Genomic DNA, 22,500 nt, shown 5'->3' on the forward strand with positions numbered 1-22,500 from the left:
ATTGCTACAGCTGTGCTCTGTTTTATTCTTCTGGACTGTGCAAAGATGGGCTGCATTTCCCACTCCTGCTGTCATTATCTGAATATTTAGTACAGAGCTTCCTGTATATAGAGCTGCCTGACTATTTATTTGAATTCCTAAATTGTGCTGTTCTTCCTTTAATAACACTTACCTACACTCATTTACAGCTTCAAATTATAAAGTTTATTAAGAGAGACTGCAAGCAGTAAGGGCTCTTTACAGATTATTAAATCTTTGTTCTTCACATAAGCTGATTTATAAACACTGCTGCAAAAATCTCTTCCGGCTCCGTGACATTGTAGTACTTCACATGTCACCTGAGCATGGATTGGAAGTAGGTCAGTCTTTTGTAATATCATTTCTTTAGATTTGCTTTGATGACAATAGAATTTCAAAAGAATAGGGTCTTCACAGGAGCAAGTCAAGTTTTAATAAAGAGTCGTGCAACAGAGAGAACTTGGGCTTTGCCAGTTGGTTTTACATGAAATCTTTGTGCACAGGGACTTCGGGACTCCTGTGCCTCTACAAAAGTCAAACTCACTTGTTTTTGCTGAGGTTGTCATGTTTTGGCAGTATTAGTAAGATATTTGGATAAATTATTTTAAAAGGGTATTGTTTAGGGCTCCTTAACTCCCTATGAGGTGCTGATGATCTGTTCACGTTCTTGAGCTTCAGTACCTGAATTCTGCTTTTCCTCTCAAATTTCCTTGATTTTGGTTACATCAGCCATGCCAAGCTACCACCACAGCTCTCATTTCAAATAAGAAAACCAGTGCAACAAAACTTATTTAGTCTGATACCACAAAACCTGTAAGGCAGCTCTACTGAAAAGTAAACAGAGATAGTTTGTAAACCTTAAGAAAGTGATGTCACTTCTGAGAAGACAGAATAAACTTGGCTTTTGTCAGGATTCTCAAGAATTCAAAGAAATCTGTGGTGAAGATGCAGAGGATGCACTGGGTGATGTGCTGACTTGAATTCCCCGTCATTCTGTTTCCAGTGTTACCATAATGACCCAGGGATGCTCCATTTGGATACACAGAGCAAACTCCTGCAGGATCCTGCAGCATCCCAAAAGCCAGAAAACCTTCCAGCTGCCTTCCACAGTGCTGACACAATTGTGCTACTGTTGCCACAGAAGAAAAGTAGAAGGTGAAATTAAAGAGGAAGAAATGTGAAGGGGTTTGAGTTGGTTTCTTTTCTTTGCTAGTCAAAGTTGGCATCAGCATCAGGACTCCAAAGCAGTTTGTTTAGTTGGTGCTGCCATTAATTACACTGTGGATCACCTGAAAGGAAGCTTTTCATTTCATGCTCCTCCACACTCACAGCATCAGGAGACTGTAATCTGTTGAGGTTGAACTCTGTTCTAGTGCTTTCCTTTCACAATCAAATGATTTTATGTAGTAATTAAGGTCTTTTGCAAAAATCATAAACATTAGCATGTTGCTAATTTCAGAAGCAGCCACTAAATAAATCTATCATGCAGTGCACATGTTCCACTGTGCACTTGCTTATGTTGATACTGCTGTTTCCATTTTTATTTCAGCTGAGTAAGAGAAGTCTACCCAAAAACTTGCTTTCTGATCAGGGAAATGGGAAAAAGGATATTTAGGCACATAAATCGCAGAACTGATCCAGGTTTGCAGCAGTTCACTTACAATCCTCAGTGGTTTCCCTGGGTGGATTTCCTGGGCACTGCACATATAAAACCAGAGCTATTCCCAGGCAGAGAGAACTCACTTACATGTACAACCATTGGTACAGTTCTAGGGAATGTATTACACCCAAAGCTTTCAGAAATGTGGGCTTTTATGATTTTAGGGTTTATGTTTTTAAAACTAATCAGGGGATTTTGCTGTCAAATTCTCATTTAAATCCATTGGTTTCTTTTGAAAAAACTTGTCTTCAGCAACTATTGATTTTAATAGCTGAAATAAGTAATTAGAGGAAAAAACCCTCAATTTTCATGAAAGTTATACTTACTAACTTAAGTTTTGTATATAAACAGAAAAGTATTGCTGTGACAAACCACTGGCATGTGACTTGTTCTGATCTTAGCTATCAGAATGCTATATGATCATAATTTATTGCTTTTTTTCCCAGTGTAGGTTAGCACTTTAAGATAGACATTGCTAACATTAAAGATAATATTATTTCAAAGATCCCTAATTACACAATACAGTCTGAGACCCCTGTGATAAATAAGATTCCTGAGGATCAATTTAATTTCATGTATTGGAAGGTAGAATCTCAAGTTAAATAGGTCAATTAATAAATTGATAAATTCCTTCAGAAATGTTAAAAGTAATAGAATCAAAGTAAATTCTAGGAGCAGTTGAGCTTTACTACTGGAATAAAGGACTGTATAATAATGTGAAAACCTGTATGCATGTCCTTTGTTGGACAGACCTCAGGACGGGCCTTGAATTCTCCCCTGTGATTATTTTGATTTCACGAGGAAAAAAATATCCTATTCTAAAGCAATTTCTTACATTTATTCTTTTAATTCCTAAATAAAACACATTGTCAGTGTTTTTAGGAAGGTTATCTATTGCTAATATGGATTTCGATGCTTATTGAAGATACTTCTTTTTACTTGTTCCTTTATGTCTAAAAGCATGCAGGTTTTATTAAATGTAAGTACTGAAAGGAACACAGAATTCATATTACATGGCATGTCCTGCTGTGGCCTTGCTTTGCAAAAGAAATGTAGCAAAAATGTGCTGGTAATATCCTTTGTCTTCATTATAAGAATCTGTGTTAGTACATTTTTTCTGATGTAAGGCCATTTACCTTGACTCCCAACTACATTTAATCTCATTACATTCACTGTCATTATAGCAACATCTTTATTCCACTTGAAAGACTTTAAAGCTCTGGAGGATGATATTACAGTAAGGGCAGAATATGCTTTATTGAATAGGGTCCTGTGTAAATTCCAGATATGATCATGCCATCCATTTTTATGAGCTTGCTCATGTGATTCTGGGTTAATGCAGCAATTGTGATTCTTCCACTTAAATACAGGGATGGAAAATCAGACCATGAATAAGCATCTGAAATATTTTGATATTGAAAGAACCAAAGAAAGATGTGTTGAGATCTTAATATAGATCTTGACTTAAAAAAAACACCAAAAAACCTTCTATAAAATGAAAAAAAAAATGTAAATACAAATGCTAATGTCAGAAATAAGAGTAAATGAATTCTGAGACAGAAAATTATATCACCGTAACTTATCCTCAGTATAGAACTCAGTATTTCAAGTATCATACTGGGTTTTGTAATATTTATAACAAAATCAACAGTGCTGAGCTGAGTAAGCTTTACTCACTAAAAATCAGCATTACAATGGAAATCTTCACAGACAAAATGCTTCAGAAAAGTAAAAAGCCAGAGAGGCAGGTTTGGGAATTCCAAGTCTTGCACAGCTCATGAGCTGCCCACAGAGCTGTTGAAGGTGTCCCAGTCCCAAGGGCCAGCAGGACTCCCAGGAAGGTGTTGGAACACAACGAGCCACTCTCTCTACCCTGTCCAGCTCTCTTGGGCATAGAAAGTGCATTTCTGAAAAGGAGCCTTTTTGTTGGATCACCTCTCTCATCTCCTGCATTCTTGTAGGTGGTTATATGGAATAACAAGAACAAGGTGCATGCAAGATTTCTTTGGGATCAGATAAACTGTTTTCTTTGTGACTTGTTCTAGATAGGGAAATAAATACCTATGTGAAACTAATGGGTCATAAAATCTTCATGAAGAAACAGTAAAAACTTCTTTGTGAACATCTGAATAAAACATTCTTGAAGTACTCAGCATGACCATGTTGACAAATAGACTTACCAAAGAACTGAAGGGCAAATTATTGGTTCTTGCCTTTGGTCAGTGATAATGTTGTATGATCTTGTCATTTATTATGGTGGATTTTATTAGGTATGTTATTATAGGCTGCCCATAGGATTTTATGTACTAGCAGAAAATAAAATTTGAGTTTATCAGGTTATTTCTCTGCCTCTAACTGTGCTATATGGGTGAAAACAGAGATTTGCAAGGTGTAGAACTTCTTAATGAATACAGATGTAGAGGAGGGTGATGTTAAAGATGATTGTCTGCTCTTTAGCCTTTGAAGCTGCAGCATCCAGTGCTGATCCAGGGACTGACCCAAGGGAAAGGTAACACTAAAACCTGTTAGTTTTATTGTGATGGCTTCTAAAGGTGTGATTTTCCCTTGAGAATGGTTATGTAGTGTAAATACTGGGTATGTCTCAAGCCAGTATATGTAGAATATTTTTTTTGCAGGGGCAAGCTTTCTGCCCTATTAGCTTAAGTAAATATTCATGTTGCTAATCGGTTCAGATAATTTAGGTAAATGGTTGGTTTTGAAGATTACTTACAGTGCAAGATTAGTCATATGAACAGAAATAATTGCCTATCCAGCCATTTCAGTAACCTCTGCTATTCTCCCCTTTTTATCTCACTTTACAAAGCAACTTCATCAGGCCATAATAAGCGTTACTCAAACAGAGCCTGGAAGCCTTGCTTTGAAGGGCCACATAAATGATGAAAGGAGAGACAAGACAGGCAGGAAATAGAACTCAGTGAGGTTACAGATTCTTGCAGATTTTTCTTCCAAACTGTTTTTCAGTAAAAAGGTTTCCCTTTCCCTCCTGTCACAGAACCACACTTCTGTTCTATCTGTTCCTGGCTAATCCATGACACAGATCTTCATCATTTCTATTGAACCTGGGAGACATAAGATCAGGCTGACACGGGGCTTCCTCACAAAAAGATGCATTGGTTTTTCCCCTGAACAGAGTTCTCATTACAGAGAAACACAATCTAATTTCCACTTATACAATGGATGGGTCCCACAGTTCACAAAAAATATATGGAGGGAAGAGGTGTCTTACAAACCTATCACTTCATCTTTGGTTTCTCAGAGTTTATCCCCAAATGAGTTCAACACAATGCCATTTGTTTTTCCTTTTCATGTGTAATTCCATCCAGGCTTCTGTAGAAGTGACATTTTACCAGGGTGCAGAGACAAATATTTTCATACCTCTGTATTCCTGGTGCACTGTGGGGTCTCTCACAGGGATCCTCAGAGTGATGGCTCCCCATTGCAATGCATTTTGATAAGCCTGAGAAATCTTTTCTGAATCACTGTTCTCAGCAGTGATACTTTAAATTTTGTATTTGCTAGTTATATTATCAAATATTTTTGCTCCACAATTAAGGTAATGACTTTATTGCTTTTCTCCATTCTGACCAACCAGGAAAAGAATTTTTCTTCTGGCATTCCCACTCAGTTATGTTCTGCTTTTATCTAAAAATTAAGTGATTTGTTCTTGTGCCTTTTTCTCCTGTATTAATCAGATCAGTTTAATGTGGGAAGATAGCAAGCAATCCCTGTTTAGAAAGTTTTGTGTTCCAGAAGTGCTGCTCTCAGCACTCTGGAGCTATCAAATAGTAACAGGCTGGTTGCTTCTGCCATGGCTCTCCAGCACGCTGGGAACTGCTCCTGCTGCAAGAAAATCCAGGAAGGTCTGTGGTTTTGTAGTTCTTAAATGTGTACAGCTAAAACAAACAGTTGATATAATTTGCTCTTTTGGGAAGAGGAAACCTAAAAATAGCAGGTGAACAAACCTATCTCATAATCCTTAAATTTACAGTAAAAGCTTTACCTAGTCTGATTTTTTTCTCAGAATTCATGTAAATTTAGTTATGTAAAAGATGAAAAAAGGAGACATGTAAGGTATTCCTAGTAGATATGCTTTGACCTACCCTGGTTGTTTTAAACTATTCCCAAATGCATCATTCTGAAGGAGCACTTTCCTTTGGGGAAAAAAAAAAGAAAGAAAAAAAAAGAAAAAAAGACAGAGATAGATAAAACATTCTTCAGAGAAAATGTTTGTAGAATTGGAATCCAAATTACTTGATGACAGAGAATTGCTTTTACTCTTCATCCCAACTGGATTTTAAGTCAGCAATCAGAGATTTTGCAAAACTAATCATTTGCTTTGATCCTGTGAATACATTCCCCATGAATCAAGACAAAATCAATAGGATAAAACAATTGATGAGAGGAAGAAAAAGCATTTTCCTGTGCTCTAAGAGTGTAGCTGTCCACTGACAAATGGTAGCATGTTCTGCAGTTGGCTTACAGCAGATCTCAAGGAGAAAGATGCAGAAAAAGCTTAGGAGGGTCTCCCAGGAACTCGTCCCTATGTAGTGTTGGGGGTGACTCAAGTTTGTCCTTCATCACCTTGTCATCAATTTTTTCCCTTCAGGTATCTGCTGGAAACAGTTTGCTATTTGCCTTTGATACGTGCAAGTTAATTGACACATTAGTCTGGATTCCAGAGATCTGGAAAGGGTGTTCCCTGCTACCAATACTCTTTCTCCCATCACTTGGAAACCTACGGACTGATCCTGTCTGTTATTACTCTCTGATCCCCCTGATTAGAACAAAACGACTTTATGTTTGTGAACTGTTTGGGCTTTCCATGGAAAGGCATTGTTGAACTCAGGTGACTACCTTGGGTTTAGTCACTCCAGGTGGTGTCCTGGAGGTTCCACAGACATATCTGTACCCACAGATTGTTCCAAACAATTTATAAGCTTTCAGTAAAGTTTCAGCAGACATTGTATGCTCAACAATTGTAGTGTCAGTAAAAATTCTTCTCTAAGCATCACTACCTCAACAGTGAAACCTCAGTATTAAAGACCATATTCTTTTCAGAAAAAGAAAGAAATTTAGAAAATTGCATCCAGCAGCATCTTTTGTGCACAGCTACCAGAGGAATATTTTTGCAGATAAAATTTATTCAGTATTAAATGGAGCTAAGTACATATAGTCCTTTGCCAATTATGCATTGTCATCCTGCTGTGCTATAGAGAATACTTTTTTTTTATTACTCTTCATATATCTCTTGGGGGAAATATGTCATGATTTTGGTTGTCAGCACTGATTCAAATAGCTGAATCTTTTACCTACGTTTTGATTGCTCAGGTATACTGAACAGTAAGCACAGAATTCATCCATCTGTCTTTAAAGTCTATAAAAATTTCCATTGGAAATCAAGTTTGTGCCCTGAAACACATGGGCAATTAAGAAAACTATTTAGTTTTTGAAGAAACTTCTAGTATTACTTGATACTCTACCAAATAAGATTTTCTCCAAAATCTATTTTTATTCATTAAATCTTTACTTCAAGGGTGTTGTCCCCAAATATAGGACACAGAGGAAAACCAGAACTTTCTAGCCTAAGAGGAAATGACTGCAGTACAAAAAGCAGGGAAAATTTTGTTTCTTTATCCTGCTTCCTCACCTTTTTTATTTTACTAACCTTTCAGAGAAGCTTAACAGAACGGCCATCAGTGCAGCATTAGCAAGAATGTTAATTTGTAAGGGAAGACATTAGCTCTAGTAAGTAACAAAACACAGAAACTGTAAATTTCTTCCTTTTAGTGCTTGTGTTTTATCAGCTTCTTAATTTTCATTCCCATGTGATTTAATGTAATTATGATTTCCATAATGTGTGATGCATATTTTGCACAATGTTTCCATTAGGTACCTTCCTTCCTTTCTGTGCCTGGCCTACTCTTATCCCTACATCCACCATCCTGTCTCTGCTCAGATCTGAGCTGCCTTCACTTCTCCAGCTCGTGGTTGTCGCCCTTCTGTGCCAACTCCTGTCCTGTCCATGGTGCTGCTGTGACTTCCCACTACTCCAGAAAGTTCCCTCTGCTTCCTGTGCAGTCCCAGGAAGAGGCAGAAGGCAAAGCCTTGGCAGTGCTTGGGGTGCCATGACTGGTGTGTAAGTCATGAAGAAGCAAGTCTGAGCCAGGACATAACAAGGTTTTCCTGGTTTGTGTTGAATCCCAGGTTTATGGACGACTCTATAGAAAATGAAGGTACACTGCAGGTCACTTAAGAAGAACTTAGAAGTTGATGCCTTTCCTGATCTAACCCCTGATAGTGTGTCCTGAAGGTAAACTGTTATGTAAAAACATGAGATTGTCCTCAAAGATGAAGTACCAGTCCTTATACTCCTAATGATCTGACAAGCTGCCAAATCTTAAGCAAAAGCATCTTCAAAGTTTTCACCAGAAATCCCTACCTGAAAGAAATTGTGTGGCCAAAATTCCCAGTCCTCCAGATATATATACTGCCTATTTCTTCTGAAAATAGAATATAAGGATTCATTTCTCCAATTCTCTAGGGAAAAAAATGAATTCACAAGATATTTTTTAAAATTTTTTCCCTTATTTTGTGTTCCTACCACAATCTTGCTACTTGCAGAAAAACTACAGCTGTTTTTGCTTTCACTGTTATTTCTTATAGATACTTTTAATTACAACCTTATTCCCTTCTGAGACCTGTGCAGTATCACCCACAGCAACATTTTAGCCACTACATTTAGACTGAGACAAAAGCTGATCTTCTATGTCAGAGTTTACTGTACTGGATTTATCAGCACCATCACAATCCTCACCAGTACTTTAGAGTTTTTCAGGTCAAGTAACTCCTAAGTGAGCTCAAGCATAATGAATTTTCAGCCTTCTGTCTCATTCTGGGACAGACAACAAATTCTGGGGTATAACATGAAACTACAGAGAGATGTAACTGCACCAGAAAAATATAGAGGTTGTAAATACTGGTGGGCACAATAATTATGCACTAGCAATGACCAGTGAATAAATCAGGAATAGACTCCAAAGGCAGGATCCTCAGGACCAGGAGTTGAGTCAGGAAAAAGACTATATGGTGTGTTGTACAGTGAAGGATATTTCTGTGATTTCTTAGTGAAAGTGCTCCAGCTTGTTTCCTCTCTGTTTCAGAATGTAGCTTGCTTTTATGTTATGTTTCATTAACTCTGTGAAATATGTGTGGAAGTGCCAAGAAATTGATTCCTTCAGCCACGTTTGTGTGGTGTCATTGATCTAAGGAGGAACCACATAAAGTGCCATTGATTTCAACGGAGGTCAGGTTGAAACATCCAAGGGAAGAATTTGATACTGGAATCCTATAGGAGTAAAACACCCACTAGATTAATTCATTCACATTCGCTTTTCTGAGGGAGTCACAAACTATTCTTGTGTGTTCTGAGACTTGAGACTTGTCTGTTCCAACAGCAGGGAACAGAGCCACGTGAGTCTTGTGCTTGTTGCTGTAGTGAGCATTAAATTAGCAAGCGCCAATTTAATATTAACCTCTTTTAATTGCAGTCTCCTTGTCTGTTTGCTCTACTGTATATATTTAGTTGCACAGTCTCTGGGTGCTGTGGTGCTTCCAGTATGATCACAACTAAATGACTGCACTTCATTTTCAGGCATCAGTGATGAATTTTCATCATCCTTAATGCTTAAAGAATAATTTGAGTGTTTCAAAACATTAAAGCAAATACTTGGTTCTTATCCTGTGTCTCTATATAGACTCTTTCAGGCACTGGTAAGAGGTTAGATTCAGACTACAGATAACTTACAAAATAGTATATAATTTAAGTATATTCACAAATCCAGGACTGATCAAAGACAATGGAGAGGGCACAGATGAAAATGCAAATGGAAATCTAGGAGTCTGATGAGTGGAGAAATGAGTGACTCGGCAAGAGGCACTCCACCAATACCCAGATGAAATTAGAGAGTACTTGAAGACTGAAAGAGGTTAATATTAGATGAAATGCAAATTTAGGGTGCTCAAAACTAGCATAGGTGGGGAATTCCTTGAGTTTTTAACATATTCCAAACAAGGTGCTGTGTGTAGACAGCTCATCACAATGACCCTGATCAGAGGGTTGTATAATGCCATTGTATTTGAACCAATTCACCCTGTAGACTTATTTATTTTCACTTCCTATTGTATAGTACTGCTGTCCAAAATTAAATCACTGCTGTATTGTCTCTAGAACAGGGGACAATTTATTTGTGGCTGAAAGAATGTAGTGCCATCACAGCTGGTTTTTTGTGGGAGTTTCATGAAGTAAGATCTATATCAGAAGCAGGTTTGGCAGAGCCATGGCTTTCTGAAAACACGCTTTGCAAATGTAAGGTGTGGAATTACTGTGGAAAGGGATGCACACCTAAAATTAATTGCTGTGTAGCAGAGCATTTTGTACTACTTGGCTGGTCTTTAAACAAAAGTTAGCATTTCAAAAACACTTACTGAAACCATTAGCTTTCTTGCAGTGTGTTCCAGTTCAACGACTTTAATGAAGAGAAGTGATATCTTCACATTAACATTCTAACAAGGAAAATATTTTCTAGTCATCTCCAACTCCATAAGGTTGGTTTTCTTTACTGAGTTGTGTTGTTTTACAGGAATAAGTGTCCATCATTTGTATACAATTCCTAACCTAAAAAAGACCTGATTTATATCTGTCTAGACACCTTCCAGGCTGGGGGTCTTAGTGGGAGATGACTGGAAAACAAGTTCTGCTGTATTACACATCATGTTTTTTAAAGTCCCAAACCAACATAAGATCTGGTTTTGCATATGCATTACTGATTGTTATTGTCTCAGTGGGTAATTATTCTTGCAGTTTTTATTTAACTGCTCCACACTCCCAGTCCTGGTGCCCAGGCCACAGTTGGCAGAAGGGCCCCCGCAGCAAACACAAGGGGTTAATTGGCTTTTATTGGAGCACTTTGGAGCTTGCTCTTGTCTTCATCCTTAAGCACTGCTGATCCATGGCAAACTAAGATCTACTGGGACAAGATGTTCAAAGATGTTTAGTTTTCCACTAAACTATATTTTATTTGTGTTGTTTCATTTTCTTTCCCCAAGATATGTAACAATAAAAAGGATAAGGTCATTGTTACTGAGTCTCTTTTACTTAAGGTGAACCTGTTAAATTCTCCTGCACATTAAAGGGCAGATGTTGCTTCTTTTATTTTCCTAGATAAGTTTACGTATAGCTCAGTTTGTGGAACAGAAATTGCAGTAATTCAGCAGGTAGGTACATTTGTTTAGCTTACATAAAGTGCTGTAAAGAGACCTTAAGGGAGAAGTATTATCCTTTAAATGATTTTTAAAATATCAAATTTTATTTCAGTTTATTCTAATGGTTTGCTACTAGTAGTGCTTTACTGTTATCACTGTTCAGTGTGTTTGAGCTCTAGGAAAGATTTAAATGAAAGTTTTATGTAATACACTTCTTTAGAATTCAGAGGACTTTACAGATTATTATTCATAACATCTGCCACTTACAGGAAAAAACCCTTAAAATGCTCCTTTAATATGTATTTAATGCATGCAATACAATTTTATATTGAAGAAGATTTGTTTCATTTTAGCAGTTGTGTTTGTGGGGAAGATTTGTTTGCTCTATAAACCCTTAGGTCTGAGGTTTATGGCTTGGCTACTAAAACTGTCACTATAAGGAAACTTGATGCTCCTCAGCATATATGTCTTTTGTAAAAGATATAATGAAAAATAGGCATTTTAATATTAATGAATGCTTACTGGTAACTAAAATGGATTAAGTAGATGTAGATCCTTTCTGTTGTCCTGCTGTATAAAAATTATTTTCATGAAATCATTTTCTTAAGAAGAAAAGCTTTGCTGGAATTTGAGCACTGAGCCACAACAGAGATCTTGGAAGGTATTCTAAAGGCAGACGACTCAAGCTTAAGTTCTTTTTTATTTTTGACTGCAGGAAACCCCCATTGTTTGGTTTTGTGCTTGACATTGAACTGGGCAGGTGTGTCCACATAAGGTGCAACAGGGAGGATTTGCATGCTGGCTGCTGAAGTGACAGAATTGTGCAAAATAACTGCAGTGGTCTGGCAAGCTTCAGCAAGCAGGTGGATCTGAGGTACCTGACTCCAAAATTCCAAGGCCAAAAATGCCTACTTGCCTGCTGCCTAACCCAGGAGGCATCTCTGTATTTCCCCCACATTATTATTCACCAGGCTGCCCTCATGGAATGTCTGGAATTGCCTCATTGTTGGTGGGTCTGGGCAAATAACTGGGCAAATTTGGGACTCAGAAGTTCTATCTGTGTATAGTGGACAGGAAATTTGTAAATGCATATTGGTATAAATTTATATACAAGAGAAGATGTTGCTACTAATTTTTACTGAATACAGAAAACAAATGAACAGTAGTTCATTTTAGGGGGTTTAAAAAGTCCTGTTTATGTGAAGTGTCTCCATCAGTGCTCTGGGTGGTGCAGGCAAATACACAGAGGGCCAAATTGCAGATGATACTTAATTGGGGTGGGGCATGACAAAAATATTTCTGCTTCAGTGCAGAGGGATCTGGAAAAACTTTAGAATTTGACCTGGTAAAGATGAACAAAGTGAAACACAAAGTTTTGTACAGACATGGAAAATCCCTGTGCCTTGGTACACATGGGGGTCCCATTGGCCCAGAGATGGACAGCCCAGCTGGAAAGGACTTGGAGTTCCAGGGATGCAAGATGCGAGTTTCCAGCCCTGCAGATCAAGAGGTAAGTTACCAAACTGCCGTGGATCCATCAGAGGGTTGTCCAGATCATCAGGGACCTGAAGCAACAGCCCTGAGGTCGGGGAATATGCACTTGTGTGATGTGGCAAAGGTGCTGATAGTGGTCTGAGAGGAATTCCAAAGGTCATGGGGTCCATTTCTCAGTAAATTCCATCAAAACGGGAGGTGTGGGAGATTTGAGTGAAGCCTTCCTGTCATGCATATACATGTTGTGAGGAGTGTGCTTTCTGTACTCTCACATCTCACAATCATTTATTTTAATACCTTCAACACCTCAACCAATTTCAGTTGTTTTCTCACACAGAATGCCTTTAAACCAGGGGAAAATTCCCTCAGTCAGTTACTCAGTCCTGTCATATCATTCTATGTAAGACTTTTGTGGGAGTATTCAGATTTTCTTTTTTCCTTTTTTCTTTTTTTTTTTTTTCCCCCAATGTAAAGGATTAAAGGTAAAATATCAGCTCAGAATTCCCCAGGAAAGGAATTTCATTCAGCTTTCATAACAAGTTTTAAGCAGATTCAAAGAGGAGTTTAATTTATGAATTAATAGCACATGCAGAGCATCTGCACTGACCTTGTAGACATGACCAGCTCTGTCTGAGGCGTTTAAGTCAGTTGGGTCAATGATTAACTGATTAAAAATTCTCAGAAATTTTTTGCATAATAGACTATCATATTCTATCAAGTAAACCATACAAGAGTATTTAGATTTGTAATTCAGAATAGGCATAATAATTTTTCCTAGAATATAGTAATGTGGAAAATAAAGCACTAATAGAATTGCCAGAATAATTTACCATTGCATGACATGAAAGTGGCTTAAATCTCTGCTGGCAGATGAGCACACAGAGAAATGGTTCAAAGTGATCATTGCTACTTAATCATGACACATTCTGCTGCAAGAGCTAGTTATAATTCTTTAGAATGAGACATTTATATTTCCTCAACTCTTTCTCTTCTTCCTCTTTATGGCATATATCAAGTGACAAGGTTCATATTGAAATGAAATTTGTTCAAATCAGTCAGTGAATTAGTAGGAGAATGACCATAAAATAGTTATTTAAACTTTACTCAGGTAATGAAAAGCATTTCAAACCATAGTTATCACTGTCATCATTATTGACTTAAAAATCAATGGCAAATAACATAATTCCTTTTTTTACTCCAATCATGTATATTTTATTTATATATTTACAGATACAGTCAGGTAGCAGTCTCCAACATCATGCCAGGTCCATATCCTATTTCTCTTGTTTGGTTTTGTTACATTACATTGGCATTGGGGTTTTTTGCACCATACTGTGGAAAATAATTTAATTGTTGCTATTTTTAGTTCACCACATTCACTTTCTCCAGCAAGAACATCTGTAGAAGGAGTCCCTGGAAAGTATATGCAAAATTTTTTTAAACATTTGTGCTTCACATGTAAGAGATCGTTTTAAAGACTTCATAGTAATCCATAAATTATTAAAAATTATGAAAACTATTTGTAAAATTACTAGTACTTTGGCTGCCAGTTGATTCATGCCCAAGAGATTAGAAAAGCAAGCACATGCCAGGTGTTCTGAGTAGATGCCTACTATATTAAGCCTACTATATCTTAATGGAATTGCTTTGGATACTGTAATCAAAATGTTTTGGGTTTAATCATGGAAGTCATTATTTGGCCAAGCCTGCTGGGACTCCTGCCTGGAGAACAGGAGAGCCTACAGCCCCGGGAAATCCCATCCAGGCTTTTCAGGATTAGAGAGGGATGAGTTGCCTGGATTACTCAGTGTCGCCCCATTAATGAAACCCAAGGTTTGATGAAGATGTGTAAGATCATGACAGGCCATTGGACACCTCAGTGTTGTATCTCTTGTGATGTGTTTTTGAGGAGCCAGCACTGTCTTCCAGATTCCCACAAACATTAGTGGACTTTTCAAGGTGATGAAAGCCATTCAGCCATTTTCAGTTAATGAAAAGCACTGAATGATGAATCATTAGGATATTTAAATGCTGCTCATATGTGAAACTCCAGAACTACTCAATGTTTTAAATTTCATTAATTTGGTTCTTGGTATTGATTAGTAAAGATGATTTGCAAGAAAATTGTCAAATTGATGGACCACTCAGTTAATGTTTTGGTGACAATGGACATTGTCTCATAGGGATAGTGCTTAATGGCAACTTGCAAAATAACTTTTGCCATGGAATTCTCTTCCAGTGCAGTGATGATTTTGTGACAGGAACTGTTTTAAATCCTGTGCCAGTGACTAGTTCTCCTCATTGTAACAGGAGTGAACCATTTCAAATATTTCAACTTCAAAGCCACACAGGGTTTAAAATATAAATTTATCCAATCTCTAATATTAAGGAAAATGTATGTCAAGTATGTTTCTAAGAACAGAATCATTCCTTGATGAACCAGAGGCTTCTATTTTTTTGTCTCATCTCGAGGATTTTCTTTTCTTGTTTTCATTGTGTTTTCTTCCTTCCTTTTGTAGTGTCCTTCAGTGATACACAGGCTCTAGGTTGCAGCATCTCTGAGTTCTGGGAAGGATGAGGTGACTTTTCTTCACTCTGCCATGCCTGTTAAGTGGCCTTTTGTTTGCAATGTCAAACATCCACTGTGGCACAGTAGGTCAAGCTGTAAGAAGTAATGTCCAGGCTTCTTTTGGTCCTGTCAGACCTGTGGGAAGTGCCTGACCTGTGGGATCATTATGGAAATTACAGCATTATAGCATTTTCCTTCAGATCAAGTGTCCAGTATCACATTCATGATTATATAAATGAACTTGTATAAAACATTTTAAAAAGGGCTTTGAACATGAGTTTTCTGCATCCTATGTTTGGTCTGAAGGTACAGGAGCACTACAAAAGGTTCTTGCTCTTGGGATTACAAATTAGAATTTATCAGCTGAAATTCTGTTCTTTATCACTAAAAAAAAAATGTGTACAAAAGCCAGTTGTTGTATTCAAAAGAGGAGTTCTACTAACCTGTGAGATATAAAAAGACTAGGCCAGGAAGCAAAAAACCTGTTTTGCCCAAAGTTAGTATTTATTGAAATACCTTGGAAAATGTGCCATGACTTTAGATTTTGTAGGATAATGATCTCACTAAAATTTTACATCCAATACCACAGCTGTAGGTACTCAATTAAAGGCAGTGGTAACCGAAGAAATCTAGGAAACCCATCTTTAAAATTAAAAAACATATTAATTTTGTGTCACAAGAGAACTACAGGGCAAATAAAATCAGTTGATATTCGCTCCACAGATAGTGATATTGGGTAAAGGACTTATGGAGTTCATGTGCCAGTTTCCCACTTCTGGGAAATATTGGGAGTTGCATTTGGGAGGATGGAAAATGTTATTTTAAAGTCTAAATGTAAGATGGAAACAGTGGATGTAATGTTTTTAATCCATATAGATGCTTTCTATAGTTTATAGTAGAGTTATGTTAGAATTAATTTACTCAATCCAAGGACTGAAATGATTTAGGAAAAAATTTATTTTGTTCTTTTATAAAAACTGCAGAGAAAAGAATTTGGAATTGTAGAACAGAGAAAGACAATTACTCTGGGCCAAATCAATGAGACTATGCACAAGGGACAGAGGGATACTCAGCATGAGTTAAGGGTTAGTAGAAATAAGCCTTTAGTGTGAAATTCAATTTTGCACTAAGTACCAACACAGACATATCACACGAACCAATTAAGGACCATTTAAGACTGATGTACTCTTTCATTAAGTGTCTCTTAAATGTAAAACTTGACTTGGTGCCATCAGTCAAGTATTCACTTAAGGTGACCAATAAAGATAGCAGAAAAAATTTCCCTTTAAATTACCTTTTCACCAGGAAAAACCTTGCTGAGAAGCTTGAAAACAGTCTATAGTAACAGGAGGTTAAGAGGTAGTCTGTGCTTTCACAACTGCCTGGCTTATTTGTAATTAAGAGATGCACTGAATTTTGCTCTGCAAGGCTGCAGTTCCTCATAGAACAGCTTGTGAATTACCAAGAAAGGGTACTAATTGTTTGTGTGATCATTAACTAGCCATTCTGCCTTTTCATATCATCATTTAACTCCATTAAGCTTAATGTTTATACATATAGCATATTAATGATCTCTCATACAGCCAGCAGTGGAATACATAGTGATTAGTGAAGCAATGATCACATAAAACGTTATAAATTTCATCAGTATTAATGCTAATTTCATCAATTACAATAGAAACTGGATCACAACTGGAGATGTATTTTTAGAGATTATAAATTATTACTAGACGAAATTATTTCCAGAGGAACAAAATCCCAAGAAAATAACTCTGCCTTTGTTGGGTATTCTTTAACAGAGAAGCAGGTAAAAAACATCAAACAAAACAACTCCCTCCCCCCCAAAAAAACCCAAACCAAACCAAAACAAAACAGAGAAAGAAACCAAACAAAATAAAAAAAACCCTGAGTTTCTAGTGAGATCAGTACAATAACTAGAAGTCTGGAACTTCTCATTTATTTTAGTTCTCCTTCCGTGACATGACGATGATATGACAGTGATAATTTCCAGGAGCTGTGTTTCTATTTTCTAAAAGAGTTATTCTAAATTTTGGTCAAGACAACTGATATATAGACTGTCTGTGTGTGCTCATAAAAAGGTGACAGAGCTAGTGAGATGTACAGTAAGATTTACATACAAACCACCTCAAAGACCATAAAGATTCAGAAGGTATAAAGTGACACTCCTTTGGCTCATTTACCACTTCATGTCACGGAGATTCTCAACCTGGAGCGGATTTGTTTGGGAGGAGCAGGAAATAGTGGGACCAGAATACACTGCTGGGGGTACCTTCTGCCTGTCACAGCTTAGTGCAATCAGTGCATCATGACATTAAGGACCAGTGCATTTAGGGAAAAAAAAAAAAAAGAAAAAAAGAAAAAAATATTTTATGCAGAGAATAATCAGCCCATGGATTTCCCTGGCAGATACCATGTCAAAGGCTGGGTAACATGTTTGCTAATGCTGTTTGTGGTTGTGATAATACAGACAATCAAATCTCATGTGGCAGAGAAATATGACAAAAAGAGAACACATCTTACTTTTTCTGTCATTTCATAGTCAGTTAGGTATTTCATGGGTATATAAAGTAGAGACATAAAGCGTGAGAGGAGCTGTTGCCAAACTGCAGAAAATATTTTGATTTTAGGAGTTAGCTTGGACAAGCAAAGCTGATAAATGTTACAGCTAAAATAAAACTATGGAGCAGAGCTAAGTGACCCAACAACATCTTACAGCTTTGTTATTCATATGACACCTGATTTATACTTCTGTAGTTCCCCCTGATTTTAATGGTTCCTTGTGACTTCCATTACTAAAAATGGCAGTGAAATCAATTCTTGCACAAAAAGGCATTTTCAGTAGAGATTTTCTTGCCTCAGTGCTGTGTTGCACAGGTTTAAGCACTATTTTCTCTTTTGTCACTTTTTGGTCAAGATGTACTCTCTGTAAAAGGTTCTGGAAGAGTTCTGTCACATTCATGCATTCTAACTGAAGGCATCATTTGCCAAAGCCTATATTCAGTGTCACACTCTTTAAAAGAATTGCTCTTGGCCAAACAGCCTAATGGTATTACAAATCCTGTCACAGTTATCAATAGTGAAGTGGTGAGAGACTTAGAAACATCTGAATGGTGCTCCATAGTCATATCGCTTGGCAAAGAACAATCTGACTAAAGAACAATCTGACTCTTCCCTTGCTCAGACCAATAAAATGTTGTCAGTCTCAACTATCCTGATTTACAATCTGTTTGGAAGACCACGGGAATCAATCGGCACCTGTCCAAGGAGAGCAAAGAATTCCAATTTAAGTGCTCCACAGTTCTAAGTAAGAAATTTGGTCTGTAAACACATCAGTATTATCAGTAGTATCATGCTAAGTTTCCACCCCAACAGGGAAGTAAATCACCTCAGTAAAATATTCTTTTGGATAAATTGTTAAACAAGATCATATAATCTAGAAGACTCCACATAGAATTTTGTATATTCAGAACAATTTGTCAAAAAGCCACCTAAGAAAACATCAAAACAGTGTCAAGTTTGATCACATCAAACTACTGACTGCAGCCTGTCCATCATGTAGCCTCATCAGATAACTGGAGAAGTCATGAATAAGTCAGAATGAAGTATTTATTTGGTTCTTTCTGGGAATTTCTGAAAACTAAGTAACAGAATTCCCTAGTCAGCAACAGCCTAGAAAATTTACAGAATTTTCTAAAATTGAATGAATGCATTCAGGTTGTGTGTGCACAGTTAAGGAAGAAAACCTCAGTCTTAGTAAAAACAAATGTGTATAGTATAACACACTAATTCTTCTTTGCAAGAAGAATTATTAGTGATTCCAACATATCTTGAAATCGCTGTTATTATATAATTAGATTTTAATTTTAACTCTTAGAAAAGGGTGTAAGGTCTTTGTGAGAATAGTTGTCTGTTATTATCCACTCTGAAGACACCTTGATAGGACAAGATTTTCTATGCATTGCTGATATTGCAAAAAATCAGTAAGAAAAAGTAAAAATAGCTAAAATAGAAGAAATTTCTATGTGTTTAAACCGTTCAATTGTTTCTGACTTTTTTTATCAATTTCTTTAATGAGACTGTTTTAAGTGTTTACCAAAGAAGAAAGTAAAAGCCTTGATGGACTCAACCCTTATAAAAGAGTTATATCATGCAGATGCAATTAGTTTTCCTTCTGTAAAACCATCAGAAAAGTTAGTGCATCCCTAAGGTATATTTAAATATTCTTTGATGGATTTTCCTGTGTCATGCTTGACTGTGCACGTGTCACACAATTCCAAAGAATGTGTACAGTGGGAGCAATCTCTTCCTCTATACAACTGTAATAAGGTTTCATATATAATAATGAATAATTTACATGTGTTGTATCTGTGCAGAAACAACCACAATTAATGCAGTCCTTCAGTGGAAAGATCCTTATCAGCCATCCACTCAGGGGTAGGTTGTCACCTACAAACATTCAGTCTGACTGTAAGGCAAAGACAGGCACCTATCATGCTCAGGTGAATTAGGAAGACTCAAAACAGCTCAAGTATTTTTGTCTTTTTAACCCCCTCTGATTTCTATGTGTCCATGTATCAAACAATCACTGAGTCAGGAAGCAAATGTGGTCTTGTCCTGGATGCAGAGAATGTCCCTGCAGATGCTGGACAGCACCTGTGTAAATGGGAGTTCCTCCTTACAGTTCACCCTGTGTCAGTGCCACTGCCCCAAAAGCATCCTTAGCCCTACAGCCTTCATGGGATTTTCACTCTCCTATCTCTGGGTTTTTCCCAAGTGTTGTGTCACCATTACAAGTGTGGTTAGTAGAGCACAGAACTCACATTTCTGCATTCTCTTGATTTTAGGCACCTGTAAAAGAAAGGAATTTTGACTGTTCACTAAAGGATATACAAAGGAAAAGCAAGAATCTTCACCAGTTACTATAATGTGGACAATTTTACCTATAGGTATGGAAATACATGATAATTACTTCTTGTTTTTGCACGAGTGTTGAGATTCTGGCATTCCTGGCATTTGTTCTTAAGACTGGAGCGGGCACAGGCCATTTCACCCGAGCTGCTGCACTTGAGTCCCTCTCTCCTCTTCTCTACGGTCTTTGTCAGTGTCATTTCTATCCCACCATGGCTCCCCTGTTCTTCTCTGCCCTCAATCCAGTCTCATTCTTTTCAGTTGTCCAGGATCCAAAGTCTCCCCTTGCAGTATCTACTTGACCACTTGCCCTCTGTTTCTTCTGCACTCTCCTGCCCTTTTTCAGTTTCTTTCAATTCTGTCTTCAGTATCTTTGCAACAACTTCTCCCAGTTTATGTCCCCAGAAACATTTTATCTCCCTGTAATCACCTGGGATAGCTTTTACTCTGCTCATGAAAGTGGCTGAACTTCTCAGAAATTTTTCTACATTTTTTCCTGAAATTTTCTAAAATCAGCCTGAGAATCTTGGGAATTTCCTGGAGACTTTCAATCTAAATACTTCCTTTTGTTTTGTAAAGCTATGAACAATTGAGAGTATGACTTTAGGACTGCAAAAATCACAAACATCAACAGGAGACAACCTTTTAGCCTTACCTTTACAGCTGTGCCCAATAACATTTTTGATTCCTTATTATGTCATTAATTCACAGTATGTGATTTCATTGAAATAGCCTGGTGTTGCTACAATGACAATTAGGGCCAGCATCACCACTAGCTATCTTTTGCTGGGCTTTAAAAATGCAGATCACTGATAGCAAATTATTGGTGTTGTACATCCAAGTTTAAGTAGTCTTGTAGACCAAGAGAATGTGTGAATGGAGGACTGAGCAGAAATAACCCTTTTTATAACTACAAATACATCTTTTTTCTTTAAAAACAGGAGGGGGGAAATAAGTTCTTTGATGCTAATTCTTTTTTAATTAATTTTTAGGGCCACGAATTAACATAACTAGAGAGTTTGAAGATTGAGGTTTTACTTTGACACTGTACATTAAGATTTAATGACCTAGACTTATTTACACATAAATGAGTTTTTTAATGGTCTAATTAACAAAATGCATCAGTTTGCCTCTTTAAATTAAGCCACTCTAAGGTAGTATCTTTTAGTAATTTCTAATGTTTAATAAAAGATGAAAGCCTTCTGTTATTTTAAGTGAGTACTTTTCTAACAAACTGTTTCATCCTAACATGTTAGGGCTGCCTCAAAAAAATCGGACCTTACATTCAGACTAAATTTAAAAATAAAATTAATTAATTTCAGAATAATCTGATACTTTGTGTAGGAAAAATATAACTAAATGTTTACCTCTTGATGAACTCCTGTATGAGTTCACTGCTGGCTCCCAGAAACTGCTGCAATAGGTCTAATTTGTCAAATGAGAAATGTGTCTTCTCAGCATGGAGAAGTCCTCTACTTCTCTTGGCTGCTCAGTCAGACTTGATCCATGGTGGGTTAAGCCCAGTTCTAATGGTTTGGTTTTATTAGGAGATTTAATTATGAAATACATTTCACTGATTTTTAAGCATTCTTTCCAGCTGTGTTAGCTAGAAATCAATTTACATCAGAAAAAGACAATGTATTAATTTTCTGAATTTCATTATCTTTTGTCTGGAAGCCTCCAAGTACCTTGTAGAGATAAATTTTACCTCCTTTTTTAAAGAGCAGAAAGCTGGGATAGAGAATGAAGCAGAACCTGCCCAAGATCACAGAGAAAACTGAGCAACAGATCTCTCAATTCTTAGCTAACTCTTAATATTGTGACACAGGCCAACATTTGTGACGTGCAATGGTGACTTATATAAGTGGCAAACTTCAGGTACAGGAGGACCCCCACAGCTTCCCTGGGGCTGCCTGTGTGAATGAAGCTGAGAATTCAGAGAAGGTATTTGCAGGATTAAAGCTTTCCATATGGTGGAGAATTGAGCTTTATATGTACTTTAAATAGATTCCCAGTTCTTTCTGCTTCCCATTGTCCGGTGTTGTCTCACTCTGAAATAGGGCATATCAGACAGCCAGGAGAACTGAGCAGACAACTGGAAGGGAGAAGACTGTCTCCTATGAATTAAAAAATCTAAAGGCTGACCCTCCAAATCATACGCTTTGGTTTCAATAACTTCCATGACTTTGATACCAATCCTGTGATTCTATTTTAGTTTGCCTTCAGATTTTTGAACTCCTGGGGTTGGCTGTACTGACATCATCTCTAAATTTGGTGGGGAGAGAAAAAGGCAGGCATTGTTAGGGTGAAGGAGCCTGAACAGCATCAACTGCTGATCTGCTCAGTCAACACAGTCTATTTTATCACACGGCTTGAGATTGAAGGTTTCTCAACTATATTTTTAGCACATTAAGTAAAAGCTTGTTTGTTTCTTGACTGAGGTGATTATACCCTCGATGAGGTGCTACTGCTTGTTTTGCAAAATAATAAAGACTGTTAATCTTATGATAAACTCAGGGGTGCAAAATGAGCATCACTCAAACCTCTA

This window comes from Pithys albifrons, chromosome 12 (genome assembly GCF_047495875.1).
Source record: "Pithys albifrons albifrons isolate INPA30051 chromosome 12, PitAlb_v1, whole genome shotgun sequence".
Taxonomy (NCBI): Eukaryota; Metazoa; Chordata; class Aves; order Passeriformes; family Thamnophilidae; genus Pithys; species Pithys albifrons.